The 7,660-nt window shown below is 37.0% G+C and overlaps 1 pseudogene; it reads right to left on the minus strand.

The window, feature by feature from the left end:
• Positions 1-5,494: 5,494 nt before the first annotated feature.
• Positions 5,495-7,182, minus strand: LOC146999676 (uncharacterized; annotated as a pseudogene).
• Positions 7,183-7,660: the final 478 nt, after the last annotated feature.

Below are 7,660 nucleotides of genomic sequence, written 5' to 3' on the forward strand. Positions count from 1 at the left end.
GATTGTTGTGAACCACTATGTGAGTGCTAGAAATTGAACCCTGTTCCTCTTCAAAAGCAACCAGTGTTCCTAAGCTGTGAACCATCTTCTCAGTCCCTTCTGCCTCCTCTAACCTCCACTTCTCTGTTCATCTTACCCAGATATGTCTTTCATACCTACTTCTTCTGACTGTTTTTATTTGGTTAATTCCCCTTTGCTTTTCTCTTGTTTCCTCAACTCCTTCTTCAAGATTCTGCACTTCCTTTTGCTTTGGAAGATTCTCACCTAATTTAAATCCAGACTTTAGGGCATGTATTTAAAAATTTTGCTAGTTATTCTGACAATGCTTTCCTCTTGATGTCACCACTTGGGTAATGCTTTTACTCCTCTGCTTCTCATTTGGCAAAATATCATGGAGTCAGAGTGATTTACTTTTTTTCCTCATTTGCTTAATATGTCAGCATGCCCTGCTTATAGACTATGGTACAGCCGCTGTTTAACTTTCATAATTTTGGGTTATGTATTAATTTTTCCGGGAGTTCCAGATTGAATAGAGGGGGTTATTCCTCCAGATGATACTGACAGGCATGATTTAGAGTAGTCAGAAATAGAAATACTCAATTTTCCCAATATTGTAATCCTTTAAAACACAGCTCCCAAACCATAATGTTATTTCATTTCAACTTCAAATTATAATTTTGTTATAGTCATCGATTGTAATGTATATATCTTATAAACAAGATATTTGATATGGGATACTTTTAAAAAGGTTGTTTGAGCCCTGAGAGGAGTCTCAACCAATGGTTTGAAAACCACTAATCTGGACACGATGGGGGTACCATTACCAATATCGAGTGTTTACTAGTGTTGCTGGGAAGATGTCTCCCTCAATTGAAGGCAGAGGGAGTTCCAAGAACAGGCTTTTTCTGAGTCCCCATACTTCTGTCCAAACCTGTACACCTTGTTGATGATCACTGAAGTATCAAATGGCCATACTTAGTAAATTAGAGTAATCTTGTTTTCTTTTAAAATCTAGAAAATGATGATTCTAAAACTGGTTCCACTAGCTAAAAGCAGTGGCTGGCACTCTTTCTAGGGATCCCTTATGTATTGTTCCTTTATATCTCCAAGGCCAACAGCAGATGGCAGAGTCCCTCCTGGGCTGTATTTCTCTGATCTATTCTCACCTGCTATGCTGCTTTCTTTCACGAAGAGTGCACATGATAATACTGAACTCATCCTGTCTTTAGTCAGCACAAATAGCCTATTTTTTTTCCTCTATGGCCCAGTTGCTCATGATTTTGAGACATAATCATACATCTTGTATTGACAAAAAGAATGACACTGATTTCTAGTATATAATGAAGCATATTTTGCATGACTTCTTTTCAGGAGCCAGGAAATTCAAGATGAAGACACCATCAGTAGATGAAGAAATTCTCGTTGGATGTTGCCCTCACAGAAGGGATCCAATGGGCTAGTAACAAGGAAACAAACTCCCTGTCATAATTAAACCTTTTCTATGACAGCATTATTCATTGATTTTTATTTGTAGGTCCTATCCCTCCTGACCCAGTCCAATTTTTCCAAATATATTAAAACCTGAAGATTAGTCTACAGAAAATTACATTTGCGGAAACACATTGAAGCATTATATGAAGGTGAATATTTGAAAATCTATAGTAGTGTGGGGGCAATATTCTTTATACCTCATGTACACTTAAAATCTCTAGCTACTTTCTTCCCTGTGAAAGCATGGCAGCCCACTGAGTGACTTTTTTTTGATGCATAATGATATACAAAACTTAATCACTTTGCCATATCCTGTCACCCAAATCCAGCTCAAAATGCAACATCCACATGAGAGTAGAAACATAAATAAATTTAATAGTGTCTTGAAGCTAAAATTCCCAATTTAATCAAACCATCATTTAGAATCAGCTACTTAATACCAATGTGCTTTAAATGTACAAGTCACTGGGCTTTGTTGTGACTCTTTGCACAGGTCAATCACTATTGACCATTTAACCATTTTCATCCTCCCCACTATCCTCCATTTCTATCTTCTCAGACCCCCCTGCTGGTGCCCTTACTCTTCCAAAATATCTCCTTTTATTTAATGTGCCTTATTAAAATTATAAATTGACAATTGTCATTTTGATTTTAGCTTGTCTCACCTAACACAATTTGATGAGAAATACCTCTCTCCTTTTCTCTCTCTCTCTCTCTCTCTCTCTCTCTCTCTCTCTCTCTCTCTCTCTCTCTCTCTCTCTCTCTCTCATTTTTAAGAAATTCATCCAGTGGGGCTGGCATCTATATTTCCTCCATAGCTTGTCTATTTCACACAGTATAACAATCAACATTGATGATATGGATGTGTAGAGGTGCTTCTTAGATTTTTTTAGAACGTAAATCAACTTGGGAAGATAGTACCTCAGATGAACACTGTCTCCATCACACTGGCCTGTGGTCACCTCTGTAAGGAATGATCTTTTGTTGGTGGCTGACCTGGAAGAATCTAACCCACTATGTAGTTAGGGTCATCCCCTATAAAGAGGATGTAATGTGTGGAGGGGACTGAAAAAACATTTTTTAAGCACTTAAAATCAATATGGCATGAACAATTAAAGTGCCCTCTAATTTGTAAGTAAATTCCATTCTTACCTATGTCCAGAATTCTGTCTACCCATATTTCAAAAGTAAAATTACATTATCTATTTCTTCCTGTTTTACTGCATTTAATCTACGAATTTCCTTGTAACCAGAAATGCTGGTAAATTTTAAAGACATTTAAAATGTGACTGGTAGATATCGGGTTTCTTTTAAGTTTAACTCAAATTTGAAAGCAGACCCAAGGTCTATGATTTCCTTGCACTTTACAAAGAATACATAATTCATGATTGCAATTGGCTTCAATGCAATGTATTCAATCCTATTAAATTCCAGCTTTGTTTGAATAAAAATTGTCCTCCTCTAACTGTGGGTTTTCATAAAGTGAATATTGTGCTATCCTGTGTGTTGCCTCAAGAGTCTGGCAACATTTCTGATTCCAAGAACAGATAAAGATAACCAAGGGAAAGATTGGTACAGGAAAAATAACCACCAAGTATGTTGGTATGCCAGACACCGAAGACTTTCACAAAAGGAAAATTAAAAAAAGTAAACAAACAAAAAAAAACAAAACAAACAAACAAACAAGAAAAGCAAATACACAATAAAAATGGTGCAAGAGTGAATCTACTTGAGCAGCATGTGAATCAGGAAATCAGGCCATTTTTATAGGGATTCATTTATTCAATTATTCAATTTTTCATTTATTCATTTATTCATTTATTCATTTATTCATTTATTCATCTATTCATCTATTCATTTATTCATTTATTCATTTATTCATTTCATTTATTCATTTATTCATTTATTATTATTTATTCATTTCTTCATTTATTCGTTTAATTTATTCACTTATTTGCGTATTCGCTTATTGATTTATTCATTTATTTATTCGTTATTTATTCGTTTATTCGTTTATTCGTTTATTCGTTTATTCATTCATTCATTCATTCATTTATTCATTTATTTATTTATTTATTTATTTATTTATTTATTTATTTATTTATTTATTTTGGATTTCTAGGAGGCCATATGAAAATATAAATTCTAGATGCTCAACGTTTCTGAGTGTAACTCCAGAAGGAACCAGCCTGATAGGGGTTCTATGATGTAAGCGAGATAGGTGATGTCACAGAGAACTGGTCAGAGTTTGCACAACTATTCCACTTGGAGACACTAGAATTCCTTGAAGTCGTGTTCAGTATCTTCACAGTGGTGAGTGAAAGCCAGGTCAGCTCCTGACCCACAAAGTCGTTCCAGAGGCTTTTGGTACCTGGCCTGTTTCAGAAGACAGAATCTTGAACACTAGGATATTTTTGTGGGGTATGCACCTTTATGGAGTAACTTGGACTCTCATAGCTCCTTAAGGCTATATGTTTTCCCTCCTTCAGTGAGTAACTGCACATTCTAATTTCTCTCATGTTTGGATTCTAGGGGGATGGATGGTATACATTATTTGATCTCATGAGTTTATTAACCTTGCTAACAATATCTCGTTCACAATTCCACTAATATGCCAAAACTTCCATTGTCCATGTGCATTTTAGAAGATATTAGTTCTAAATTGCTGATATGGCAAGGACTTGTTGTCCCAGAAAATGTTTAGATTACATGCTGAAACAGATTTTTGATAGTATTTAGATATTATATTTAGCATTAAATCTTTTCCTTTAAAAACAATGACTATTTACTCGAAAAATTGAAATATAAAGAATTCACATTGATGGTTTGTTATGTTGCTGCTGAGAATGTTGAAGCCCTTTTTACTACCCTTTCCTTAGTAATCATGCACACACCCTGTTTCTACTCTTAATCAAACAAGCAAACACAATATCAAACTAAATATCCAACCAACCAAACAAGAAAATGCTGTGTTACTAAGATGAGTGTTGTCTTTATTCTCAACTTTGCATGCCTCCTCGATTATTATTGGCAAAGGCCAACTCACTTCACTTATCCCTCCTGTAAGCCCCTAGTCAAGATATATTTTACATGGCTGGGCAAGCCATCTTTTGTAAAATTTCTCTTCATGATTAGGTATAATTCTATCCTCTTGGGATTGTTTCCCTGTATTTAATTTCTGACATAGAATAGATCCCTGTAAATAGAAGGTAGACTGAGGGAGAAAAATCACTGAATATTTAGAAATAAAACCAAGTAATGCTGAGGCAGAAGGTTTTCAAGTTCAAAGTCACCTTGTTAAAGGGTAGCCTATGTAACTTAATAAGTCTCTGTCTCAAAATAAGGGTAAAAACAGAGCCAGAATAAAGACCAAGGAATAAAACTGGTGATTTCTAATTAGGAAACTATAAGCTTGTCATACTGTGTTGTCATAAGGTAAAGGGGAAATTCCTGGATTAACTAACAATAGAATTCACAAAAGTAAAAGTCGTTTGCAATAGTGATTGTGTTTGACATCATGAGAATGTGTACATTTGGGATATGCAACAAACATAAAAATATATTTTTCAGAAAGTATTCAGAAGCAATTTGTTTCTATTCACTGAAATTAACTAGTTGAATGGACTGTATGAGTACCTCTAACACAAACACAGCAACACAGAATTCAAGATAAGGGGGCAGTAATAAATGTCTCTTCCCTCTCTGCAGCAAAACACATGTAAAGGTCAAAAGAATAACCCAATTCAAAACAGCAGTCACTCAAAAATAAATGTTTTCAATGTTTATTTTCCAGCAAACTAACTTCAGCAAGTTAGTTTCAAGCCTTTGTCTTTTTATTGTAGGTCCAATGGTTAAAGGAAATAGAAAATGTATTGATACTTCAAAAGTTGCTGCAAATAGTGGCAATGTCCAATCAATCAGTAGTTGGGCCATTTCATATAAGTTACTGAATGTTTTATTGTTGGACAGATTGGTCCTCGGATAGAGGATTTGTAGTTAGGATTCAAAACGCTGAATAAATTCTCTGGTAACCATTCCCAGGGAGTGTTGACAAGCTTATTTGCACATTGTAATTAGGTGCAGATCTTGCATCATAAGCCCCATAACTGTAGAGGGAGAAATGATCACCATCAGGGCCGTGAAAAGCTGGCAGTGTATTCCAGACATTCAGGAAATTGCCATATACTTGAGAAAAATTAACTCCTCCAGTACTTCCACCACTTCCAGCTGCCCCACAAAAGTTTCCATTTGCTCCGATGTTATGTAGATTTGGTCCAAAACTGTTTTGGGTTGCTCCCACCGAATACTGACTTGACCCAAAGGCACTTGGGTTTGCCCCAAGAACATACTGGCTTATCCTGAAAACATGTGGGTTTGAGCCAAAACATTTTGGTTTGTCCAGATATTGTATGGATTTGCCACATGAGCATAGCAGTTTGTCCTGCAGGTATCTGAGTTGGTACCCAAACTATACTGGCCTGCCCCAAAAGCATTTGGACTTGTTCCAGAAGCATATTGGCCTATCCCATAAGCATCTGAGTATGTTCCAAAAGGATACTGGTTTGTCCAGAAAGCATTTTGATTTGCCCCCAAAGCATATTGGTTTATCCCGAAAGTATTTGAAAATGCTGCCAAAGCATACTGGCTCACTCCTAAGGAATTTCCGTATGTTCCCAAAGTGTATTGGCTTATACTTAAGGTGTTTGGAAGAGTATACTGGCTTGCCAAGAAGGTATTTGGGTTTGCCTCCAGAGCACAATTGATTACCCATACAGTATTTGAGCTTGACCTCAAAGTATTACTGCTTGCCATGAAAGCAGTTGAATTTGTCAAAAAAAACATTAGAGTTCGACTGGAAAGCATTGGGGGTATCCCTGAAACCACGGACAGTTGCCAAAGGTACATCCGAGTTTGCTCTAGAAGTATATGAGTCAGCTCTGTGGGCATCTTGGTTGGCTTCTTGAGCATCGGGGTTAGCCATAGTGTGGAAGCTTGGGCTGCTTCCTCCTCTCCAATTGTTTTCTAACTCCACAGCTGGAACTGATTTTCTTGTCCTATCCTTAGCTATAGTCTTTCTTTTACTCAACTGTGTAGCTGTATATTCTTTAGGGTATGCCATTTTAACTTCACAACGACTGGAGCCAATGAAATGGTACCTGGTTTCTAAGACCTTCCTAACGGGGTTTTCATCCCTGTATTTGATAAAGCCAAAAGCTCTTCTTTCCTGCGTATCTGAACACAGTGGAAGCTCTATAGCCTCTATCTGCCCAAATGTGCCAAAGTAAGCTCTTATTTTTTCTTCAGACATCCGCGGGTTCAGCCCACCCACAAAAATCTTTTTATTGGAGAATTGAGATACCAGGGCTTTAGCCCTTTTAAATTTTATTTTCTTGCCATCAACTTTGTGGTCTTTCACTCGAAGCACCTTCTCTACTGTGGCACTGTCTTTGAAAAGCACGAATCCAAATCCCCTAGACAGACCGGTATTTGGGTCTGTTTTTATAATATGTCTATTACTTCACCAAACTTAGACAAGTATTCCAGAAGTACCTGCTTGCTCATTTCTTGGGAAAGTCCCCCGATGAACATCTTACTAGCATCCTGTTCGTTCTTGGTGGCACCGATTTTGAACCCTTCCCGAAATTGGTCTCTTTCATTATCCTTTCTCACAGCGAGACTGGCAGTATTCATGGTATATAGGCTGGATGGAGGTGATTTGACTGTTGTATAAACACTGGCCTAGGCACAAATGGCGGGGGCATAGCTGTCCTCAGGGAGTCGAGGAAATTATTGCACAACCGTGACAAAATAGAAACAAGCATTATAACTAGAGACAAGGCAGGAGCTGCCTCTCATTCTAAACTGGGGGGGTGGGGGTGGTGAAGGATGCGGGGGGGGGGGGCAGTGATAGTGTCTGATTTGTCCCTAAAAGGTGTTGATGCTTGCAATGTAAAAAGCAGCCCTACCTATAGACTTTCTTTTTGTGTTTATAACACCCCCAAAAGGAATAGTATGGTAGAAAAGGAAGCCTTTTCGATGTTGATTCTGTCTTTTCATGTTACATCTCTTTGAATTTTGTTAAAAACAATTTATTTTTCCTGAACATTTCTTTGAATGTTCAAAAAACTCTTCACTTCATACTTTAGATGTGCTTCATATTAATCTTCAC

This window comes from Mus caroli, unplaced genomic scaffold, assembly GCF_978045245.1.
Source record: "Mus caroli unplaced genomic scaffold, Mus_caroli_1 scaffold_57, whole genome shotgun sequence".
Classification (NCBI taxonomy): Eukaryota; Metazoa; Chordata; class Mammalia; order Rodentia; family Muridae; genus Mus; species Mus caroli.